Raw genomic sequence first — 24,922 nt, 5'->3', positions numbered from 1 at the left:
CTGGCTCCTATGTTTATCTTTGAAAAGGAAGAAATTACTGTGGATTATTTTAATTTGGCTCAGTGAGCAGAAGCTCTGACAGCCCTACAAGAGGATGATCCTCTCTGATCTCAAAAGGTCTGGCCGTAACAGGGTGGAGATTATAGGCAGTGTCTATCAGAAATCTGTTCCCCTCTACCTGAGCAGAGTCAAGGAGCAAAGGACCTTGCCCACAACAGGGAGGCCTAAAGGGTCCGTGTGCCCATCAATGAATCATCTGCTCGCTTTTTAACTCCCAGCCACACATTAGGTTTAACTACCTGAAAGTCTGGTGTTTGTAAAAGAATCATACTGCAGATGCCCTTCTTGATTTGCTCTTTTCAAGAAAGGAGAAATTGAGTTTCCAAGATAATAAGATGCCTTGCACAATCTGAAGACAGAAAGGAAAGGAGGGAGGGGGGAAAGAAAGGAGAAAGGAATCTCAGATATAACATGGACACAGACAAATTAGCATTATAAGGAAAGTAAAGCCCAAGAAGGGTAATAATACCAACCTTATCTTGATACACAATGTAACTCCATAAACTATCTCCTCAAATCTTTCCCCAAAATCCCAGCTTCAAATGATTTTAATCAGATACACTTAAAATTCTCACTTAGGATCTGAAAGGCTATTATTAATAACGCATTCTATTTCTATCATACTTTATATTTTTCAAAGTGATTTGTTGCTTCTGATTCTCACACCCACCCTGTGGGGTAGATAAGGCAGCCATTCTCTTGTTTGAAGGTAGCCAAGGCGCAGAGAGGTTAAGTGAATTATCTAAGATCACACAGCCAGAGAGTAGCAGAACCCAGACTAGAAGTCAGAAACTCTCTTGCCTCGTCCAGGGTTCTTTTCTCTCCACTCTTCTGTCTAGGATCACTTCTCAGGAAATGCCAAAGACAATTTAGGTGTGAATTAGGATGTAAAGCCAGCCAGGTGGCTATAGCACCCTCAGTGTCAGAACCATAGGACAGTTATCAAAATAGCAGCCCTTGAATGTCTTGGGCATTTTATTACTAGCAGATACCCAAAGAGCTCCATGAGGGGCAGGTCGAGGCCTGTAGAACTTTAAGGCTGTGCTTTTCAAACTGGGAATCGGGAAGAGCAGGAAATCAATTAGTACGTTGACTGGCATTTTTGAATAGAATAGAAAATAACCTTACCTCACACTCCATTACATGGTAAGGTTAAGTATTGTTTTGCAAAACTTTTATTACTGTGTCTGTGTGGTGTGTGTGTGTGATATGTAAAAGGTTAATTCTTTTTTTTGAACCATGGGTCACTGTCAAAAATGTTTTGGAAACTCTGCCTTAAGGAACAACTTCTCACCAAACCTCTAGCTGTTACAGTTAAATGCTTTTACGTTCCATACAGGTGTAAAATACACATACACAAAATACTTTTGCGGTTTTCTTTAATGCATAAACAAAATTTGGGGCTATTTTAGTAAAGATCCAATTAACCAGAATGCTCAGGGAATTTAATGTCCTGGTTAATTGAACCTCTGCATTAATGAGGACAAATTAAAAATCCTTACCAGGGGCTTCCCTGGTGACGCAGTGGTTGAGAATCTGCCTGCTAATGCAGGGGACACGGGTTCGAGCCCTGGTCTGGGAAGATCCCACATGCCGCGGAGCAACTAAGCCCGTGAGCCACAACTACTGAGCCTGTGCATCTGGAGCCTGTGCTCCGCAACAAGAGAGGCCGCGACAGTGAGAGGCCCCCGCTTGCCGCAACTAGAGAAAGCCCTCGCACAGAAACGAAGACCCAACACAGCCAAAAATAAAAATAAATAAATAAATTAATTAATTTAAAAAAATCCTTATCAGGATGCAGCATCATAGAACTTTATCGCTGGAAAAGACCCTGGAAATCTGTTTTCACCAACTCCTTCACTCTCCTGCTGGCAGAAGCTGAGGCACAGAATGAAGCAGCAGCTCACCACAAGCTCCGGGGCCACGTGGGGGAAAAGCCGAGACCCAGGCCCACAAATCACCTGCTCAAAGCTCCCGTGAGATCGAGCTGAATCTCAGTAAAGTCATCCATAACACTTGGTGTTGCTTCTCAAAATAAAATCCCAGCTTTCACTTTGTCTCGACCATTTGCTTTTTCTCATAGGTCCGTGTAATTGGTTTTACAGAATTTAGAGCAAACACCAAAGAACTGCTGGTAGTATCAAAAGGTTGGTATGGTCAAGCATCTCTCTCTCTCTGATTTATTAGAATTCTTCTTCTTTGTTTGCTCTGCTCTTGTTTCTTCAGATACATTACTAGTATTCCAGACACAGGGTGAGAACCTCTTATTTTTTTTAATATGTTTTTTTACATTGCTTGAGGCTGAGAGAGGCTCTTTTCACTCTTGGAATTCTCTAAGCCATCCCTATGACCACAGTTTACTACTGTTTCTGCATACAAGCTATTATTTAATTCATCTATCACTTAGAAACTGAAATGCCTCGCACTGTCCTCCGGTGACATGAGCTGCTCTCTGCACGCATTCAATCTTTCAACAGATGTATACAAGCACCTACTATGTGCCAGGCACTGTACCAGGTACTAGGGATGCAACAGGAAACAAAAGAGTCTACTTTCTAGTGATAACAAATAAACAGACAGTAAACAAATCCACAAGTAAATATATGGTTTGTCAGACGGTAATAAGTGTGAAGGAGGAAAAAAAAAAGCAGGATGTAAGAGAGTAGGGGTTTCTAGGGGCGGGTCGTTACTATTTTATACAGAGTGAGCAGGGAAGGCCTTGCTAATCAAGGTACTGAGACCTGAAGGAAGTAAGGGAGTGAGGCATGTCACTCTCTGGGAGAAGAGAGTTCCTGGCAGAGAAAAAAAGCAATAAGTGAACAACATTTGTAAGTGTCAGGCTACCCATACTGTCCATCATATTTCTGACTTGCTAAATCCTCCTCACCAGTGACACAGTCCTAGAGGTGATTAGATGTTGATTTAAGGATAAGTTGCATTGGTTCATTCCATCCACCAGCATAAGTGCCAAGTTCAGGGATTCTGTAATGAAAGGTAGAGATGATCCCTTGCCCTCAAGATTAGTGACCAATCAAAAAATTACTATTCACAAAGGTCAGAGGTATGATGGTAGTAAGAGTATTTCAAAGGAGGGAGGCAACCACATGAAAGTCTAAGGGGGCTTCAAGCAGAAGGAACACAGGCCTAAAGGCACAGAGGCAAGAGAGCGGACGGTGCATTCAGGGATTCTCAAGTTGTCTGGTGGGACTGGAAGGTGAGTCTCAGGAAATGGGGATAGAATTAGGCGTAAAAGTGGATGCCACTCTACTCTCTGTCATACTATTAAAATCTTTCCTGTTTGCAACCAAGAAAGCATTGTGGAGGGGTGAGGGGGCTTTGAGGAGGGAGGCCCTAAAGAGGTATATAGGGGCCACATCAGAGTCACACATTTTAATATTTGAAGCAGAGGAATAATATGATCAGATTTGCCTTTTATGAAGATTCCATTGATACCTAGAGGATAAAAAAGAGGGAGAGACTGGAGGCAGGAAAATCAATCAAGAGGTTGAAGAGGCTGACAGGTCCAGAGTTATCCAGGTGAGAAATGCAGATGGCCTGCCCTAAGACACTGATGGAAGACACAGAGAGAGGGGGATGAAACGGACACAGATTGGTGATGGAATCTATGCTGGGGCACAAGAAACAAGTTCAGTGAAATAGGGAGTTATTCCCTCATAGAAGACAGAGCAAGAAGATAAGAACTATGTTCTATAGGCTGTTCAGAATTCCTCAAATGACACCATTGTGATAAAGACAAGGATTATTACTTTCACCGATGACTGCATTAACATGTAGTTATAGAACTGGCCAATTTATTTGGGTTAGTAGATTCCAACTACAGAGTATCATAAAGTACAAGATAAAATAGAAAACAGTGTGGTTAATTCTTCAAAAGCCATACCAGTTTTTTGACTATGATCCCTTCCTTGGAGGCGAAATGAATATTATCCAAATGAATATTATCCCTTCCTTAGAAGCCAGACATTCATTCCTACAGTGCTGTCACTGCTAAGAACTACTTTGGACTTCTCTGAAGGACCTCCCTTCATGACCATATCCCCAGAACTAGGAAATCTTCATCTTTTTAGGAAAAAGCTGATATTTAGAAGAGACGAAATGTCATTTGCTATAAGCAGATCGATCAGTGGTTGCTTGGAACAGAGTAGGTGGGGACATGGGACGGGAGGAATGGAATACAAGAGGCACAAGGAAACTTTTGGGGGTGATGGGTGTGTTTATTGTCTTCATTGTAGTAATGGTTTCATGAATGTACACACATGTCCAAACTCATCAAAATGTACACTTAAATATGAGCAGTTTACTGTATGTCAACTATATCTCGATAAAGCTGTTTTTAAAAAGCTATTTGTTACAAAGAATAATAACTAAGGTTCATCATCCTGCTAAGAAATCCCCCTTTTTTATTTTTTTTTAATGAAAATATAAGAGAATACTTTTCTTGTGTGTCTTCCAGACTGACTTGAAAGCAATTCTCAATCGCAGGTTGTTCTTCGTTTAAAAAAGTAAAAGAAAAATGATGGTAGAATCACTGAAAGCAGTGATCTGCCCGCATTACAGGACAACCCTCAGGTGGGCACGCAAGTCTTAGAACACATGTTTTTAAGCTTTGCAGGCACGCCCTGTAGTCTAAATTGGAACCCAACAACTTGGCACTTCCTGCTGCTTCTACCCCCTCTCCACGCGGGACAGCTCTCCGGGTCTCAGATTTCCCTGTCCGCAAGTGTATTTTTCCCTTTGCTTAGCTCATCTGGATAAAGGGTTGGGGAAGAACAAGTATCACTGATTCCACTCCCTGGGTTTGGGTTTCGGATATCCAGGAGCAGCCTTACGAGCTGGAATCCCAGAAAAGTTTCCTTGCCCCACACCCCCACCAAATCGTCCTCGGACCAGTTTGTTGTTGTCTGGAAGTCTACCTTCAGAGGACTCCTTCCTTTTGGGTTAACCATCCCATATCCCAGAAAATAGGATCCTGGGGGGCAGGCCTGGATGGTGTGCCAAAGGGGAGAGACTGGAGGTAGCCAGGGGGCACCGTGCGGATGCAGTGGTGCCCATGGGTGGAGGGGAGAAGAGTCCAGAGAGTGGAGACAAAGCACCACAGAGGACCTAAACTAAAGCTACTTCTCCATTCCCTTAGTCATTTATTTCTTCATTCAAAATGTGTTTATTAAGCTCCAATATCCCCACCTTAATTCTACTTCTGGACTTAGTACCAAGTGTAGCTATATAAAACAGGAATTTAGCCAACCAAGTTGATTAGCAAGATAAAACTGCACTCAAAGGTACATCAACAGCAAGAGAGCTGGTCTATGAATCAGCAGTCAGCCCCACAATAACTCAGAGGTCAGGTGCTCATATCGCACCTTTAACAGCAGTTTGGAATTAAGTGAGACAGAATATTGACAAATGGAAGTTTCAGGGAAGTATTAAAAATATGAATGCAAAGCAGGTGGGGATAATACTAAAATAGTTCATCTAAAAATAGTCTAATTCCATACAGTGGCCAAACCCTATTAGATTTCGTGTTCACTTGGGTTCTCAGTTTGTCTGCAGCCAACACTACAGAAGAAGGGAAGAGTTTCTTCTCAGTGATCTTTATATTCAACCACACCCTGGCCCATCCTCCAAAGCTGAGCACAAGAACTTAGAGCTTTAGAGACCAGAGAGCTGTCAGGAGCTGGAAAAGTTTGGAGTGATTTAAAAGGAAAGTTAGTAAGTCTTTTAAATCTTCCTTTTGATTCATCTCCCTTCAAACAAATGAAGTTAAGACCACAGCGGGATCATCCGTAAAATTCCAGAACATTTGGCATCTCCTGTGTGCCAGGCCCACATACAGCTTGATGCAAAAGATGTAAAAGACCAGGAAGCAAGGCCCCAGAGTGGAGAAGGTCATATCACACTCAGCAGTAACCCAGGTCAATGGTCCCGGGAAGCAAAACCCATCCTCAAAGCTCATTCAAGAGTCTGGCAAAGGCACAGCTGCCCAAGAAAGTCCACTGTTGATGGGAGATCACCTGGATAAGAACGCAGGAAAGGCCTTATGGTAGACAAGCCTCGTGGCTCGTACCCTCCACCCTTTTATAGAAACTGTCCCCTGACACAGGGCTGGGCCCAGGGTCCCAGGTGTTAGACCATCTGACCCTGTGCTCTTGCCATGCCTTCCACCACTGCAGCTGACTGGCAGTGGTGACTCTGCCTGGCCAGTGACCCAGGACCTAAGGCTGGGCCACTTGGCCTCTTTCATGGCAACGACAGCAATTTGTGAAGCAGCCTTACTTGGTTGGGTATTACAATGAGGATTTCATTTTTCACCTATTGCTGTTTTCACTCCTGCTCTCTTGAATGTCCCTTTCTCCTGGCGATTTAGAGGCCAAACAGGTCGTGAGTGGCCAAAGGCAAGAGGGAGTGATTAGGGAGAGAAACGATGAGGAAGCCAATGGTGGGATAGAAAGAAGCAGACACAGAGGGTGGCCGAGTCACACGGACGAGCCTGGAATGAAGGTCGCCAAAGCCCTCTCAGGGTGCCCGGAGCCAGACAGGATCCAGAGCCACCCATTCAGCCCCTCCTCTGTGAGTCCTGACCCCAGCTGGCTGCTGTCTTGCATAATGTGAGATGCCTTTTACTGCTCTGTGTGGAACATTACCACTCTTACCAAAAACTTCCCCTACCTGAGTGTTCCTGCCGACAAAGGAGCCACATGGCAGTTTTGCAAAAGATCCACTGCCTCTGCTGAGCATAAAAGGCCAAAAGATGATGTGGTCCCCAGGAAACCAATAAGGTCTCCCTGTAAAGGATGAAGTCTTGACTTCATAGGGCCTTTGCCCTTTGGGAACAAAGAGGGTGAACCCATAAGCTCTGTTTCCCTGCTAGGCACTTAAATTTTTTTTTTTTTTCTCTAACGAATCAGTTATTTGAGGCAGCAATATGGTGCCGTAGAAATAAAACTAGAGCAAGGGGTCACAAAATCTGTACCTAATTAATTAACTGTGTGTGATTGGCCAAGCAATTTAAGTCTATGTCCTAGTTTTCTCATCAGAAATACAGGGCGAATAATATCTGCCCTACCACCTTGAAGATTTTTTATGAAGATCACATAAAAATAGGCAGAAGCAGCCTTGGAAAAGCATGTGTAAGAGCTATACTATTCATGAACTGTAAATGAGGATGGGAGTTATGAGCGTGGCACCACCCATGTCAACCAGCAATGAAGTCACTACTACCTCCCCTCTGCCAAGCTTGATACACTCAGCACTAAAGAAGCCGAAAGAGTAGTGTCTGAATCTCCCCCACAATGAAGACTGTGGCTTCCCACCTACACCCGCAGGTGCTATTAATTCCACAAGGGGCATTAGCAGAATTGGAATTTATCCCCCTCCACCTCCCATCTCCATTCTCTCTAGATGTCTCGATAGATGACAGACAGATAGATAGATAGATGTCAGTCAGTCAGGATGCTTCCAGCTGCAGGTAACCATATAACCCATCTGGAAGTGGCTTAAACAATAGAAAATTTAGAAAATTCTCGTACAATTTCCTGTTCCAAGGCTTCTTAATTTAGTGGCGCAGGGGTTGGCTTATGTCCTCAGACTTATTGCCACAGAGCTGCACAAGGGCCACTTCAGCAACACACAGCACTTTCTCTCCCAACCACATCCAAAAGCAGGTGGGAAGATTTTTCTTAAATGTCTTTTTATTAGGGCAGAAAACTTATCCCAAATGCTCCCCTCCTCACACACACATGTCCAACACAGACCCAGCTGCAAAAGAGGCTGGAAAAGATCTTCAGCCTCTCTAGTGGGATTGGGCACTGCCAGCCGGGAAGAAGTAGGAGGCAGGGGTACAAGGGGGTGGCACGGAAGAGACAGCTGTAGGATTGGCAAGAGGGTTCGGGTGCAGAGGAGAAAGCTCATTCTCACTAAACGAAGCAGAAGGAATTTGTTTCAGGGTATTAATTGGCCAACAAAATCAGGCTGAAGAAGCAGATTCTGGGCTGAGCATTCAGGAAAAAGGTCTAAAGTCACCCGCAGAACTGGGCCACCAAGCAAGCTGTTGCCTGTCTGTACTCAGAAAGCCAAAGGCTCCCGGACCACACTGCCATGGCCACAGTCAGGAAGCCATGGGTACTGCTGCCATCTCCTTGACTACATGGTGTCTGCCGTGGACCACACCAGCTCAACAAATGGCCCACGCTGCCTCTTGACACCCACAAGGCCAGGAACTGGGCACTGAGATCTCCACCGTGGCTACTACAGGAAAACCAAGCACCTACCCAACTGAATTTGCTGGCAGAATCTTGGCCCCATCTCAATTCAGTGGTCCAGCTTTATAAAAGAGCATCCAAGGGGCAGGATCAAATCACAGCAGAAATTATAGCTGAAAGAGAGTCTGGGAAATGTAATGGTTAGCTCTCAATCCCCTGCAGTACAGGAAGGCACACCAGAAGAAAGATGGAGGATACTGAGTTCCAACTCCACCAAATCACCCACAGCAACCAACTGTGTCTGCCACACTCTTCTTCTGGCTATAGCTTCTAACTTTAATTAGGTCAGTCCATATGTTCAAGAGGACAGGAAGAGGATAATCTCTTTATGATTATGGGGACGTAGCACATGACAATCAGCATATCTCATTCTTCTGGCCATAGTAATTGGCTCTGACAGACTCATGACTTAGGGCTGTTCAAGCTGATCAAACCACCAGGCTTTTGCTCAAGTTCCTGGAAAAGAAGCTTGCTCTTTCCAGCTGAACGTGAACCTGGAAAATCTGGAGCTGCTACATCTATCTTCCATTGCAAGAGAAAAACCTATCTGAAAATGAAGCCAGCTGAGACAAGGCAAAGCCAAAAGACAGAGAGAAGCTCGGATCTGATGACATTTTAACCCCCAGATCCAGCCATTCCTGAAATCATCTGGGCTTTTCAGGCACATGAGCCAGGAGCCAGTATCTTCTCTTTTTGTTTAAGTCAATTTTAATTGCCATTTGCAAAAAAAAAAGATACGGAATGTTACCAAAGACCCGCTTTGCTCATTCCTCTGGACACATAGGCGGTACCCACAGGCTTATTGAGACTAATCCCCCAGGTCCTTAAGACTTAACTACTCACACTGAAGTGAGAAAGTCCAGAGACATGGAAAGATGTGCGCAGCTGGAGCAAAGGCTGCAGCATGGACAGCTGCAGGCTTTGATTTTTTTTTTTTTCTCCATTGACATAAAAACCACTCCTGCTCTGAATCCCCAGTGGGCTGGGGATTTGTTCATTTTGTTTGGAAAGGTTATGGGGGTCTTAACATTTTCCTTGGGGATCCCATTTAAAAGTAATAATAATATCAGAATACAATTTTATATTTCAAATATATGTTAAATATATACATTTAACTTTTTGCATTTTGGATGAATAAACATATTCTTTTTAATCAATCAAATAAACTAATTAATAAGAACTTATACACTTTTCTAGTATCAAAGACGTTTGCACATATGAACCGCTCAACACATTTAAGCTGATTCTTTTTAAACCATTGCCTGGATGAGGAGAGACAAGAGGCCCAAGGAATCTGACGGTCCTCAGCCTGCAATGCAGGATAGGGTAAGGGGACCCTTGAAGAGTCAGCTCATGGGGACCCTGTGATGTGCCACCAGATCCCCCTTTGGAACTGGAAAGCTGATTCCCCAGATGCTGGGAAGGTTGTCAGATGATAGGTCTCAGCTGTCAACCCTCTTTGGGGATTATCTTGGTCGAAGGTTATTGTCTCACTCAAGGTCACGCCACTTTCCCAAGGGCAGCCCATATCCAGTGACTGATCGATGCAGGAAAGAAAGGCCAGGCTCCCTGGGCCCGCCTAGGACAACTGAAGGGCCCACCCAGCTCCAGAGCTCACCATGAGCGAGTGGAGGCCTTCACTGGGCAGGCGCCCTAGTCCAGCTTCGCCTCCAGCCACTCCCGCTCCCTTCCTTCCCCTTCCCCTCCCCCTCCCTTCCACAGGGGTGGACCCAGTGGCACTGCCCAGTCAACATCCTGCTCTGTAACCTCCATCTGAGTCTGTGTCCCAGGAAGCCCTGCCTCTGCAGCACTGTAGTCTAGGGCAGGAGTTTCTAGACCGTGGGGTTTAACCAGCTACAACAGGAAAGGATTCCAAACCAATTTCCATATTGCTCGACAGCATCTATTCCTGCTGCCCCCTCCCTGCCCCATCCTCTTGTGGAAATAAGATTATCCTTCGTGGTCCAGCTTCAGGGCCCACCTTCTCCACGCAAACTCCCTGAGCCCCAGCAGCAGCGGTCTCTCCCTCCCACCCCTCTCAGCATGCGTCAGCTGCTTGCATTCCCTAGTTGTGGCATGTTCAGTTTCTGCCGCTAAGCCAGTTTCCTGATCTAGAAAATGGGAACAATGATACTCTAGAGGATTAAATAAGCAAACAGATGTGCAACACCTGTTCCAGCACCTGGTCCCCTGAAAAAGCTCAACATGCCAATTTCCTCTCTCCTTCCTCCTAAATGGCCACTCTCTTCACAAAGGGGTGATTGTTCTTTCTCTGCCCTTTCAGGGAGGAGGGGAGGAGCAGGGGTCCCCTTGAGGGTGTCTGAGTCCCCACACACTGCCCTCCATGGGGGCTTGGCTATTTGCAAACAGAGGAGTGATATCATTTGTGGCTTTCTTTTTTTTTTGGTTGTCCCAGGTCTTAGTTGCAGCAGGCGGGCTCCTTAGTTGCGGCACATGGGCTCCTTAGTTGTGGCATGCGAACTCTTAGTTGCGGCACGCATGTGGGATCCAGTGGCCTGACCAGGGATCGAACCTGGGCCCCCTGCATTGGGAGCGCGGAGTCTTATCCACTGTGCCACAAGGGAAGTCCCTCATTTGTGGCTTTGAAGAGACAAAGGATTCAGGTACCCCTAAGTGGTCACGCCGCGGTCAGCTTCCCCTAAATCTCTGTCTATTTTTAGGATCAGAGTTAATTTTCTTGGTGTGAGTAGCCAGGATGGGAGAGGAAGTCCAAAGTGGATGGTGTTCCACTCTTAGGCATGTACACCCAAAGGAACTGAAGGCAGGGACTCGAGCAGACACTTGTGCACCAATGTTCACAGCAGCATTATTCACAACAGCCAAAAGTTGGAAACAATCCCAGTGCCCATCAACAGATGAATAGATAAACAGACTGTGGCATGTACACACAATGAATAGCATTCAGCCATAAAAGAGAATGAAGTTCTGACACATGCTACAACATGAATGAACCTTGAAAACATTAAGCTAAGTGAAATAAGCCAGACACAAAAGGACAAATACTATATGATTCAACTTATATGAAATATCTAGAAAAGGCAAATTCATAGAGACAGAAAGGAGATTAGAGGTTACCTGGGGCTGGGGAGGAGGGCGGGAATGAGGAGTTATTGTTTAATGGTCACAGAGTTTCGGTTTAGGATGATGAAAACATTTTGAAAACAGTGGTGACGGTTGCACAGCATATGAATGTAATCAATGCCACTGAATTGTACACTTAAAAATGGTTAAAAGGGCAAATTTTATGTTATATGCTTTACCACAAATTTTAAAAGTTAATATTGTAATATATCAAAAACCATTGGATTGTACTTTAAATGGGTGAGTTGTATAATATATGAATTACATCTCAATAAAACTTTTTAAAAATAGATGATGTTTACTATAATTGTTTATTCTAAGGCAAATTCAAAGAGCTATATAAAGTCAAAGACCAAAAAAAAAAGAAACCAATCCATAATTGGACAAGAGATGTGAATTTTCAGGTACAGTTTCCCTCTGGACTTTCCTCCCCCTGGCACCCAGAGCCAGTCTGCAAGGCTGTCGTCTCAGGAATCTGGATTTGTTGCAGACAATGTTTTTCCAGGATCTCTGTCACTTCATCTGGCAGCTGAAGACCACCCACCCCAGGGTAGGGCAGGCCGGATTAACACCATGCTGTTGGTGTTAATCTGGCTCGTGCCTTTGGAGCAGAGAAGGGCTAATCCTTGGAGAGGCTGGCTTCTGGGTATGGGTGGGGCTTGGGGTCAGGACCAGGGGAAGTGCTCGCTCCCAACAGGATTTGGAGTCAGCTGGGCTGGCTGTGGAGCATTTGCCCTGGGATGTAAGAACGTTCATGTTTTACAGGTCCACAGCACTTCTCTCGATTAACATTAGGACCCACACCATCACATCCATAACCATAGACCTCGGGTCCTGGGGCAGACACTCTTCTCATAGTGTTCATACCGTTAAGTCGATCTAACATAAGTAATTAATTAGGGAACTCCATCAGCATCATACAGAAGCCATAACCCAGATGCCTAGAAGGGCCAGGCAGGAAACCTAGGTGAATGAAGCAAGCTCCAGGGGACTGTGGCCAACAGGCCAGGGCCAGGGACAGCTGTGGGGTTAGCTGCTGGTTCCAGCCAACTGCTGCTATGGGGGGAAAGTAGATCTTGGGTCTTCAAAAGAAGTCAGAATAAGGTTTTTAGGTGAAATTTCTTAATATTTATCTCATTGTTGATAACTATCTCAATTTTTCAAAACAAGAAAATTAAAGCCACCTTCCAGGCCTAATAATACACGTCTGTAGCCCGGATATAGCCTATGACCTGCTGGTTTTTGGCATCTGTTTATAATATAGTCACAGGGATCAAGAAGTGGCACTGTGCTTGTAGTAAGAAAACCAATAACTATACACGGGCCAAAGGAGAATCCGGTACTCTGACAGGCTGCCTGCTTTAATTTACTACTGATAGATAAAAATTGTGCTGCAATGTATTTTGATTTGGGGGATATATTTAACCATCTTGCTTCAATTTCGTATTGATTATCCTAACATATGGTTGTAATGAGGATGGTCAAAGGGCCCATTGGTTTGGGCTCAAGACCACATGAGGATTCTCAGGAAATCAGCATCAAGTAACCACTGGACAGAGGGAGCGCCCCTTGGGAATCACAGCCAGGACCACTGGCCCCCTTGCCCATCCCAGGAATGCATCTTGGGGGCAGCTCAAGAGCTTCAGCTTCAGATAGATATGGTCACTTGTCTAACCTCAGAGCCACAGCTTCCTGGACTATGAAACAAGAACACCAATGCCTAAAGAGTCTTGGGAGGATTAAATGAGATGTTTACAGGTATGTAAAGCATTAGGCCTCTTCCCAGCAAATGCTGAACCTGTCCCATCTCTCCCTACACAGCTTCGCCACGCTTTGTGCTTGCTTACCAGGGTTAACCTAAACACACAGCTCTCTTTGCTGCATCTACTGCAAGAATGAAGACCATTCTCAGCAATTAGACTGTCAACATTCCAGAAAATATCGACTTCACTCTGAAGGGAGGCACAGCTATTGTGAAGGACCCCAGCGGAAACCTGCAGAGGGACTTCAGTGACATAAATGTAGAACTCAGTCTCCTTGGAAAGAAAAAGAAGCAGCTCCAGGTTGACAAACAGTAGGGAACTAGAAAGGGACTGGCTATTGTTCGCACTCTGTAGCCATGAACAGAACACGATCAAGGTTGCTACCCTGGGCTTTCGTTACAAGGTGAGGTCTGTGTACACTCACTTCCCCATCAACGTTATTTCCAAAATTTCTTGGGAACAAAATATCAATACATCCACAGGGCTCAGATAAGGCCAGGCGTTGCTTGTTCAGTTCTCAAGGCCATAAAGATGAGTTAATTCTTGAAGGAAACAACATTGAACTTGCATCAAACTCAGCTGCATTGATTCAGCAAGCCATGGCTGTTAAAAACAAAAATACCAGAAAAATTTTGGATAGCATCTATGTGTCTGAAAAAGGAGCTGTTCAGCAGGCTGATTAATAAGATCTAAGTTGTCCGACTACAGAGACAACAAGATGCCGGATGATTCCTTGGGCCTACCTGTGATATTTTAAAGATGAAAGAAAAGCCCTGTATTGAAAAATATTATCTGGATAGATAGATTTGTGGTGCCTGCCAAACGTCAGCTCCGTATTTAATGGTTGATCCTCTTCTTCTTGAAAACAGATTCTTTTTTTAGATAAATTATATAAGGTCTCAACATAGTAATGGTCATTGGTATTCTTTGTCTTTTAACAAGGAGGACAGGGATGCATGTTGGGGCCCAACATGGACAGTTGTGGGCAAGTGGGCAAACAGGGCCACCAGGCCAGATGAAAAGGCTCAGGGGACCTTTTAATGCCCTAGAACCAAGGCTTCCATCTTGGTCTCTCAAAACTAGCCAGTCAGCCCTTTCCCCAGAAAGGACCTTCTAGCCCTTGTCCTCTAGACAAGACCTTCTAACCTCTGTCCTCTAGAGGGAATAAAAGGAAGAAAAATAATGTCTGTTGAGCATCATTTGCTTTTCTTCTTCCTTTCAACTCCTTCCTTAAATGCATCCCTCCCCACTAGGAAACGGCCATCAAATCCTGTTAATTCTTCTTTTGAAAGACCACTACTCTCAGGCTTCCTGGTGGCACAGTGGTTAGGAATCCACCTGCCAGTGCAGGGAACACGGGTTCGAGCCCTGGTCCGGGAAGATTCCCGCGTGCCGCGGAGCAACTAAGCCCGTGCGCCACAACTACTGAGCCTGCGCTCTAGAGCCCGCGAGCCACAACTACTGAAGCCTGTGTGCCTAGAGCCCGTTCTCTGCAACAAGAGAAGCCACCACAATGAGAAGCCCGCGCACCGCAACAAAGAGAAGCCCCCGCTCGCCACAACTAGAGAAAGCCCGCACGCAGCAGCGAAGACCCAACACAGCCAAAAATAAATAAATAAAAATAAAATAAATTTTAAAAAAAAGAAAGACCCCTTCTCTCCATCCCCACTTTCATGGCTCTATTTGAGCCTCATCAGAGTTTGCCTTCACTCCCTAACAACCATTCCCTACTCCTCCAGCCCACCCTCACACTGCCTGCCCTAAGTATTTTCCAGGGGACCAGAGGTTGGGGGGAGGGGAGGCTGACCCTGTCATTCCCAAGCTTAGAAGCCTTTACAGATATTCAATTCCTCTCAAGGAAAGAAAAGTTTCTTTAGCTCCACATCCCTCTCGAGCGTCATCTGTCACCTCTTATCCCCACCCCGCCAGGCACTCAGCACTAAAGCCACACTGCATTTGTCATTTCCTGAGTATGCCAAGCCCAGGCACAACTTCATGCCTTTATTCAGGCTGCTGCCTCTGGGCCTGGCTCGTCAAGTGAATTTTTACCCCAGTCCCTTAAGGCGAATGTCATTAACCCATCTCTGCAAACAAGGTGTCACGCAAGATGGGTCCCTCTTACTAGGGTCCAAGACAAATTCCATGATGTCACAGGTATGGGCTAAGGAATACGCTACCTTGGGGATAGGGTAAATGAATCAAACAAGGATCTACCAAATAAGTGAAAGCTAAGGTCCCTTGGATCTACCCAGCCTCCCACAGAGAGACACACAGGGGCCAGGAAGCTGCAGGGCCCACACTGTGGGTCTGTGTGGCAACGGAGGCTCCCACCCCAACCGTCACTCTTTCTTCACATAGTACAAGTGCCAGAACAAACTTGACAGCGGTGCCAGGCAGTCTGTATTTGCCAGCTGTCTACAGGAGTTGTCTGAAAATGCCAACTGCCCAGATCTTAGGATATTAGACACCAATGTGGGACATTAGAGACTATCCTGTCAGGGAAAGAACCCCTGGGCCTGCAGGCTTACTTGAGATGCAGCACCTCCTATAGGGAGAAGGCGGGAACTCCCATCCAGTCCCAGATGGCTCAGTATCCAAGAAACCTAGAGTAAGCACCCACTTTATTTATTTATTTTTAAATTATTTATTTATTTTTGGCTGTGTTGGGTCTTCGTTGCTGTGCGCAGGCTTTCTCTAGTTGTGGCGAGTGGGGGCTACTCTTCATCGCGGTGCACGGGCTTCTCACTGTAGTGGCTTCTCTTGTTGCAGAGCATGGGCTCTAGGTACACGGGCTTCAGTAGTTGTGGCACACGGGCTCTAGAGCGCAGGCTCAGTAGTTGTGGCGCATGGGCTTAGTTGCTCCGCAGCATGTGGGATCTTCCCAGACCAGGGCTCGAACCCATGTCCTCTTCATTGGCAGGCGGATTCTTAACCACTGTGCCACCAGGGAAGCCCAATCCTAACAATCTTAATGGAAAAGTTAGGTGGTTTTTTTTTTTTCCATATCCTCTATTTTGGGGAGAATAGGTATTCTCCAAAAACCATTTTCTAAAAATCCAGATTTGTTGATCTGTTTATACTTGGTGGGTTTTTCCCCCCATTTTATCTTTATCTTCTTCGTCATCATCATTACTCCCTAAATCACTTAAGTTCCCCCCACCTGAACACCTACTACATAGGGAGTGCTGTTTTGAAAAGTCATCTTTCCTTTAATAGATAACACTGCACAGAACAGCAAGGAGGCACTCGGGGGAGGTGGAGTATTTTGCTAGTCATGGAATTTGGAGAGCAGGCTTGCGTTTGGGAATTCAACAGTCAGCAAAGGTGCCAGTCCTTTTTATGGAGACCTGTCAGTCCTCCGTTGACTGTAAGGGTACACTCCTGATCTGCCTGCAGTTTTCATTTGATGACTTTGACCTTTCCAACAGAGTGTGTTACCGTGGCAAGCTTCCCATTGGTTCAATGAGCCTCATTTGGAATCAGATGAGTAATTACGTCTTTTCTGGCTTCCCACCCAATTCTAATTAGTGTACTCTACCTAACCAGAGCCAGCAGGAGCTGCCTCAAACTCTCTGCATCCCTTTCTACTGGATCTACGAAGCTCATTTGACTAGACAGTAAATGCTAATTGCTAAAAGTAGCCCTGGAAGTGTTCGCAGGCTCAGAATCCCTCCTCCCACTTCCTGCCCTCTCCCTCACCCCCTCCAATCTTCTTCCTTGCCAATTTATGTGATGATAACACCTTGATCTGGAATCATTTTTCTAATCTTTTAATCTTTAATCTTTTCAGTTAGTGTCACACCCTTGAGCCCATCTAAGAAAGACTTTAGGGATGGGGTGGTAGGCAGGTGGGGGAGCCTGGAGGGCAGGGAGCTGTGGGGCTGGCCTAAGAACACAGGCAGAAGACTGAGAACGTCTCCGAGGAAGGCAGCCTACTCAGGCTGTGAGGGAGGAGACGACAGAGCCCAGGTGAGCCTTTCTCCAAGTGGAAATGACCAAGGTCTGACCAAGGGATGAACAGCCTTGACGAAGGTCACTCCAAAGCCAGTGGCAGGTATTTGCCTAAAACCATGTCCTCTCCCTTCCTACATCTTCTCACTAGATTAGTGCTTCTCAAAACGTTTTAGCAACAGGATCTTCACCTGAAACAAAATTTAGGCAGAATCCACCGTTTAAAGCAGACAGAAGTTCAGAATGGCTATCATCAAAAAATCTACAAATAACAAATGTTGGTGAGGATGTGGAGAAAAGGGAACTCATACGCTGTTGGTGGGAATGTAAATTGGTGCAGCCACTTTGGGGAACAGTATGGAGGTTCCTCAAAAAGCTAAAAATTGAAATACCATGTGACCAAGCAATTTCGCTCCTGGGTATATATCCGAGAAAAACAAAAACAGTAATTTGAAAAGATACATGCAAAAAAAAAGAAAAGAAAAGATACACGCAGCCTGGGGCTTCCCTGGTGGCGCAGGGGTTGAGAATCCGCCTGCCAATGCAGGGGACACGGGTTCAATCCCTGGTCCAGGAAGATCCCACATGCCGCGGAGCAACTAAGCCCATGCACCACAACTACTGAGCCTGTGCTCTAGAGCTCATGAGCCACAACTACTGAGCCCATGTGCCACAACTGCTGAAGCCCGTGCGCCTAGAGCCTGTGCTCCACAACGAGAGAAGCCACCGCAACAAGAAGCCTGTGCACCGCAACAAAGAGTAGCCCCCGCTCACCGCAACTAGAGAAAGCCCGTGCACAGCAACGAAGACCCAACACAGCCAAAAATAAATTAATTAATTAAAAAAAAAAAGATACATGCAGCCCTATGTTCACAGCAGCACTATTTATAATAGCCAAGACATGGAAGCAACCCAAGTGCCATCAACATATGACTGGATTAAGAAGATGTATATATATATATATATATATATATATATATATATATATACCACATTATATATAATTATTATATAATAATATGTAATATTATATACAATAATAATATAATATTATTATATAATAATTATTATATTATATATAATATATATAATAGTTAATATATAGATTAATATACATAGGTATATATAAAATATATATAGGTACAGGTATATAATATATATAGGTATAATATATATATAATATACCTATATATATTTATATATTAACTACTTGGCCATGAAAAAGAATGAAATTCTGCCATTTACAGCAACATGGATGGACGTAGAGAATAATATGCTTAGTGAAATAAGTTAGAGAAAGGCAAATACCGTATGATATCACTTATATGTGGAATCTAAAAAATAATACAAATGAATGTATATGCAAAACAGAAACAGACTCACAGACATAAAAAACAAATTTGTGATTACCAAAGGGGAGAGGGAAGGGGGGAGGGACAAATTCAGGGTATGGGATTAACAGATACAAACTACTATGTATAAAATAGGCGGAAGACTGAGAACATTTCTGAGGAAGGTAGCCTGCCCAGACCGTGCCCCTGACCTTGCAGCCCTTTCCTCACCCTCTGTCCTTGCAATACCCCCAGCAAACATGCTGGGAAGAGTGTTAGGGAACCACTGGTACTCTCGACCAGCAGCCTCCTTTAGGCAGAAGGACACTGTAATCCTAGCCTTTCCCACCCCTACTCTCCCTTTCCCCAGCCAGACGGGAGGACAGATGCTTCCAAGTAAATGAGCTGAAATTCAAGTAAGAGAAATTCCTGGGGGTTGTTTACTTGGTGTTCCATGCCTCACAGGTTCTAGCGTGGCCTCTGGCTGCATTATCCCTCTGGGGGGTGGGGCAGGGCAGGCGGCCGACAGTGCCAGGAAGCCTGGGCAGCATTGGGTGGCAGTGCCTCTGGATCGAAGATACGTGGTGTCTGTCTGATACCCACCCACCTGCTTGATGCTTCCCACGTCTCTCCCTCTAGCAGACAGATTCCTGGCTCTTGTGTGGGGTTTCCTCATGCCTTCTCACCCCTTCTGTACCAAGTCTGCCCCAAATCAGACAGCAGGGATTTGGTGGGGAAGAGAAGGTATAGAAATGTTAGGACAAAGACAGTCTTGCTTTTCTTTCTTTTTAACTACTGGGCAGCATTTAGCGAGCATTCAGTGGAGCAGACGGAAGACCCCTCCTTGGCCTCTCCTGGGGGCAGCAGAAGGTGTGTTGGACCTGGAGTCGGGAGCCGGGCTCTACATCCAGCTCTGCTTCCAGCTCTGCTATGAACAGTCCCAGGGGTCCTGAGCAAATGTCTTGACTCACTACACTTGGCCTTTCAATGAAATTAAAAGCTGGTTTCTAAGGTCTCTTCTAGCTCTAGCATCGCGTTTAACAGGCCACCAATGGTTACTGCCTGGCGAGCCCTTAGTCCTGCTCTGAGGAAGGGGGTCCAGGAGGCTCTTTTGGTGAAGTTATTTTGGATAGTGTCCTGCCCGGGACCAGCTGGAAGACAGAAGATGCCCAGACCAAAAGCAATCCACACACTGGACCAAGTGAGGCTGCCACCAGGGAGGTGGGCCAAAAGGGACACTCCTTATTGATGGTGGCCAGACCCTCAGGCCCCCCCGTGTCAGGGGTTGAATATGAGGGCCTCACAGAGAGCATGTCGGGGTGGCCACAGGAAGACAGGGTGTTCTCAGCGAGGACTGGCCCCTGTTCCACTTCTCCAAGGCACTCCCACGGCCAGAGTTGGCAGCACTGGGACAAGGCACAGCTGTGCCACTGCTGAGATGCTTTCCAGGGCTCCGTACTTCCTCCTGTGGCCTTGTAGTCAACATCCATCACCTGAGGAGAGCCAGGCCTCCGTGTCTTGTCCTTGCAACCCTAAGCACCTTGAGCAATTATTCCATTCTATTCTATAAGCGGGTCATGATGGGTAAGGCCTGGGTCATAAATCACCTGACACCTTGAGTTCCCTTTGGTGCATGACTTGTTCCTAATCCAACACGCCGGATTAACTCCTTGTGGGTCAACGGAGCAAATGTTCCCTCAACATCAGGAGCCCTGAATAGTTTATTACTAACTAGTAAGGCGACGCTGCCAAACGTGCTCGACCTGTCTCTGTCTCCTCAGCATCTGATGGGGACAATATTATTCAATCCACCCATCTCCTAGGGCTGTTGTAGAAAGAAATCAAATGTGACCAAGTATGTGAACCTACTTAGGCATAAACAACGTGTGAGATGAATACTTGTCCTTGATACCCAAACAGTGAAGGGCGTGGGACAGCAGGATGTGAACATTAAGAGCACTGGCTCTGGAGTCAGACTTGATTGGGGTCAGATCATGGGTCTGGCACTTCCTGCACAGGTGACCTAGAGCAAGTGACTCAGCCTCTCTGTGCCTCAGTTTTCTCATCTGTAAAATGGGGATGATAATAATAGCATCTGTTTTACAGGGTTGTTAAGCTGATGCATGTCGAGTGTTTAGAACAGTGCCTAACATAGAGTAAATGCTCAATAAATGTTTATTATTATTAACAGCAACATGTTCCCCTGGCCAGAAGCACATCGTGCGGGCTCCCACAGTCTTCCTGAGCACATGGGAACGAAGCCCTTGGGAAGGGAAGCTGGGCGGGTCCTCCTCCCTCCGAGGCGGGGCCTGGCCCTCATTCTGCTGCATGTGCACCGTGGGGCCTCATCAGCCCCATCCTGCCCAAGAGCCTTAGTCTCCCCCAGAAGAGAAAGGCCACTGTAATGACCTGTCACCCAAACAATCATCTGGGTTGCTTCGTTTGCAGGGTCCCAGAAGCGCCCCTTACTCCACGACTTCCCAGGTGTGCCCCTGACTATAGTGGGGGGAGCATGAGCACATACATGTCACGGAATCAGGACGAGAAACAACTCTTTTCCCTAAAGAGCTCCCCGGGAAAAGTACAGAGAATCGTCTTTACCCTAAACACCTTTAAAAGAAGGGATTGCCCAGCTTTTCCTCTGCCTTTCATTTTCCTGGCTGGGGACAAAGAAACCCCCCACGTTGAGTTCAAAGTGAGGTGGACCTTTTAAAAAAGGAGTTTAATTTCCAAAACGCAGCCTGTTCTTCTCTGCAGAGCCCTTTACTGGGAGCAGCAGTCCTGGACCCCCTTGGTGAGCTGGGAGCAGGGAAGGCAGGCACCCACCCTGAGTGACTTCACTCTGCTATTTCCAAGGGAGCAACGTGAGCAAATGAGCCCCAAACCCTGGGGGCCTGGCCCGAGCTGACCACTCTGGGCAGCAAAGGGCTGGGGGTCTCCCACGCATCACTCAGTGTTTCTGCAGTGGTTCTAATGTAAACTGCCCAGAGACGATCATCCGGTGACCCTGAGAAGGGTCTCCTCTGGAGCAGAATGACTGCAGAGGAAGAGGGTCCCACTGCATTTTGAGTGGCTCTTGTGTGTCGGGTTAGCCGCTGGCTGGATTGCCACACTGGCCACAGCGTCTGTCGATGACAGTCTTCTTGTACAGCCAGAATGACATCTTTGGCTCTGAGTCTGGATTTCCTAAACCCCAGATGTGAGCCCTGAATGGCATGCAGCAGTGACCAGTTCTTGGGATTTGCTCAGATGGCATGAAGACCTTTGTCCTTGAATCAGATCCCAAGCCAAACCGTGGACTCTGCTGGCCTGGCTTCCACAGCCGCTTCATGAGGCAGTCCTAGCAATGGACCAGTGTGATAAGAGGTAAGAAGCAGCAGAGTTCTGGAGCTTCACCAAATACGCCAACACACAATCCCAGCAAAGCTCTGGGTTAGAAAATAAGGACTGAGAGTTCCTGTGTTGTGACCCAGCTGCACAGGCCCTGACCTCTGACTCTTGTCATCTTCCTCCAGGAGAGAATTACTCTCTTTACGCAAGTAAGGGGCGTAGGCACTGAGGTTTTCTCTGTGGAGGTCAAAAACCTTTTGCAGATTTTACCTTTTCCAATCTCAAAAGTATTTTTTTGATTTCAATATTTTCTGAGGCAAAGTCTATGTGAGGTATGATATTATTATTATGAATCCCATCATACAACTAAGCTAAGGCCCATGGAATCACAGGAGCGTAATTTATTCTCTCCTTCAGCAAATATTTGAAGCAGCCTAAGACTAAAACAGTCTGCGACGTGATGTGTAAGTTTCTCTCACTAAAACACAGCCTGTAGTCACAAGATTTGATGGTTCAGTGGTAGTGGTTAGAACCCGATTAAGACCTTTGGAGACCATAAATACAGAACCGATTAAGAAATCTCACCCCGGGCTTCCCTGGTGGCGCAGTGGTTAAGAATCCGCCTGCCAATGCAGGGGACACGGGTTCGATCGCTGGTCCAGGAAGATCCCACATGGCCGCAGAGCAATTAAGCCCGTGCACCACAACTACTGAGCCTGTGCGCTAGAGCCCACGAGCCACAACTACTGAGCCCACGTGCTGCAACTACTGAAGCCCGCGCGCCTAGAGCCCGTGCTCCGCAACAAGAGAAGCCACCGCAGTGAGAAGTCCATGCACCACAACGAGGAGTAGCCCCCACTCACTGCAACTAGAGAAAGCCCACGCACGGCAACGAAGACCCAACACATCCAAAAATAAATAAATAAAATAAAATAAATTTTAAAAAAAGAAAGAAATCTCACCCCAAATAAAAACAGCACTAAATTGCATTTTTTTTTAAGTGCAAAGGGTCAGAAACGAGACTCTGATTTTCCCCATGATGAATATTTCAGTAGCAAAACATCTCCGTCCCTCCACCCTCCTCCCTCCACCAAATTTTTAATCTGGCCTAGGAGGGTGGGGGTAGGGAGAGGTTGCATTTGAGTGAAGTTATTGCCTAGAAAGTGAGAGATCATCCTCAGGGGAGAGAGACAGAAAGAGACCTCTTTACAGTGCAAAGTCGTCTAAAGTAGGCCATGGCATTTGCGAGCCCGCTCACTGGGAGAGGGATGAGAATTCTCTGGAGGAGCTGAGCTTGAGGCTGTAATCTTGGAGCGGGGAAGAGATGGCAGAGTCCAACTCAGGAAGTCTCGTGAAAGGGAACTGAGGCTGTTCCAGCCTCTGGGAGAATGATACTGGAGTGCAATCAAAGGGTGGACATGGAGCCCAAGCAGAAAATTACCTTGATTCATCCAGGAAATTAAGGACAAAAGCAATAACTCAGTTTCCACAGAGAAGTGTGTGTTGTGTTATGTTCTTGGAAAAACAAGGGGGAGAAACATTGGCATTTAAGGTCAGCTTTAGAAGATACTAGACTCAGAAGTCAGGGCTAGGGGAATAGAGAGGAGCAGGAAACTAGAAAGGTTTGGAAATAACAGTAATATTTTTGGTTAGTACAAGCTGAGCCTTCTAACCTCCAAATCCCACAGTCTTAAACGTACTGTCCCCTGAGATTTGTCCTCACTTGGTTGTGCACCAGGAGGCTGGATACATAGACGCCATGTGGGAGGGACATCTTGGGAGCCAAGAGGGGAAAGGCTGTGAATCCCAGGGTACCCCCTTTGGAAAAGCCATTTCTCCTCCACCTTGGATAGTTCTGGAAGAGCATGAACTACCATACAAGGGGCAATGAGAAGTGTCCAGAGGCCTTCTATTTGCAACTGCCCTGAGGCCAGGTTTTCACCCAGTACGCTTTTGTGTATGTTTATTTGTTGGTTTAATTTCTCTCTAAACGAGTTTCTTTAGCTGTTAAAGAAAACAGCGGTTCTGAAAGCAGGGGCCCCTGGACCAGCGGCGGCAGCATCTCCTGGGAACTTGTTAGAACTACAGATGCTCTACTTGACCCCAGACCTAGAGCAGCAGCAACTCTAGGGGCGGGGCCAGCAACCGGTTCCAGTGACGCTGATGCCGGCTTGTTTGAGAACCACTCCTCAGCAGAATGCAGGCCCACTGAGCTATATAAAAGTCTTAAATAGTTCACCTTTTCACTACTTATCGATCTCTGTGTGGCTTTTGTATTTAAACTTTCAGTGACATGTAACTCAACGTTTCCAGGGTTATTATGTACACTGTTGAGTCAACTATTTTAACCTTGGGGGTGAGGAGGAGGTACATAGGCCACATTTGTAATTGGATCCACTGGATCTGCTTTCTTTTCTAGACTGGGGGAAGCGCAGCAAAGTAAACAAAGAGCTGTGGCTGCATTTGGCTCCCTCTGAGCTGTCTGGACTGGCCAGGCAACTGAGAAGTGTCCTTAGGACCTGCACCAGCTGGTCCTTCCCTTTGGAAACCAGAACTCAGAGGGCGGCACGTGACAGGCGAGTAACAGCTGAGATCACTCACGGGCTTCCCCAGTTCCTTTTCATTTTCAGGTTCATTTATCCCAGCATTTCTCAACACCCCACCCACCGGGGGAAAATGGAATTTTATAGCGCTGGAGACTCAGGTCCACCCTCACCCTTTAGCCCCTCTCCCCTCCCTCCCTCCAGCCACACGTTCAGTCTGGCTCTCTCCGTGTGGGTTCTGGGCCTGCCAGAACATTCTAAGACAGAGGCGATTTCTTCCCGCCTGGCTCACACTGTCAAGCAAGATAGGTGAGGCCAAAGACAGGTATCTGTCAGGGAGGCCGAGATGTGTGATCCCTGCAGCCTCTGGCACGGGGAGAGGAAGAGACGACAGGGGCTTTCGTGTGATGCCTGGAGCCAGCTAACCAGGAGGGCTGTTATGTAAGGAAAGCATGTGGGTTTGAGCACAGCTATTCACCTGTTGCTAATTAGTGCCTGCCTGTCAGCTGTGCAAGCTCACCTAGCTGTCAGATGCAGACAGAGACGCAGTCGAGAAGGATGGG

The 24,922-nt window shown here is 46.3% G+C and overlaps 1 pseudogene across 1 annotated transcript; it reads left to right on the top strand.

The window, feature by feature from the left end:
- Positions 1-7,499: 7,499 nt before the first annotated feature.
- Positions 7,500-20,695, top strand: LOC309643912 (large ribosomal subunit protein uL6 pseudogene; annotated as a pseudogene). The gene has a single exon. The product of its transcript is annotated as a large ribosomal subunit protein uL6 pseudogene (transcript).
- Positions 20,696-24,922: the final 4,227 nt, after the last annotated feature.

The sequence above is a fragment of the Balaenoptera physalus genome (genome assembly GCF_965194825.1).
Source record: "Balaenoptera physalus genome assembly, chromosome: 15".
In the NCBI taxonomy this organism is placed as follows: Eukaryota; Metazoa; Chordata; class Mammalia; order Artiodactyla; family Balaenopteridae; genus Balaenoptera; species Balaenoptera physalus.
Note: the sequence above shows the minus strand (reverse complement) of the source record. Positions and strands in the feature narration are given on the sequence as shown.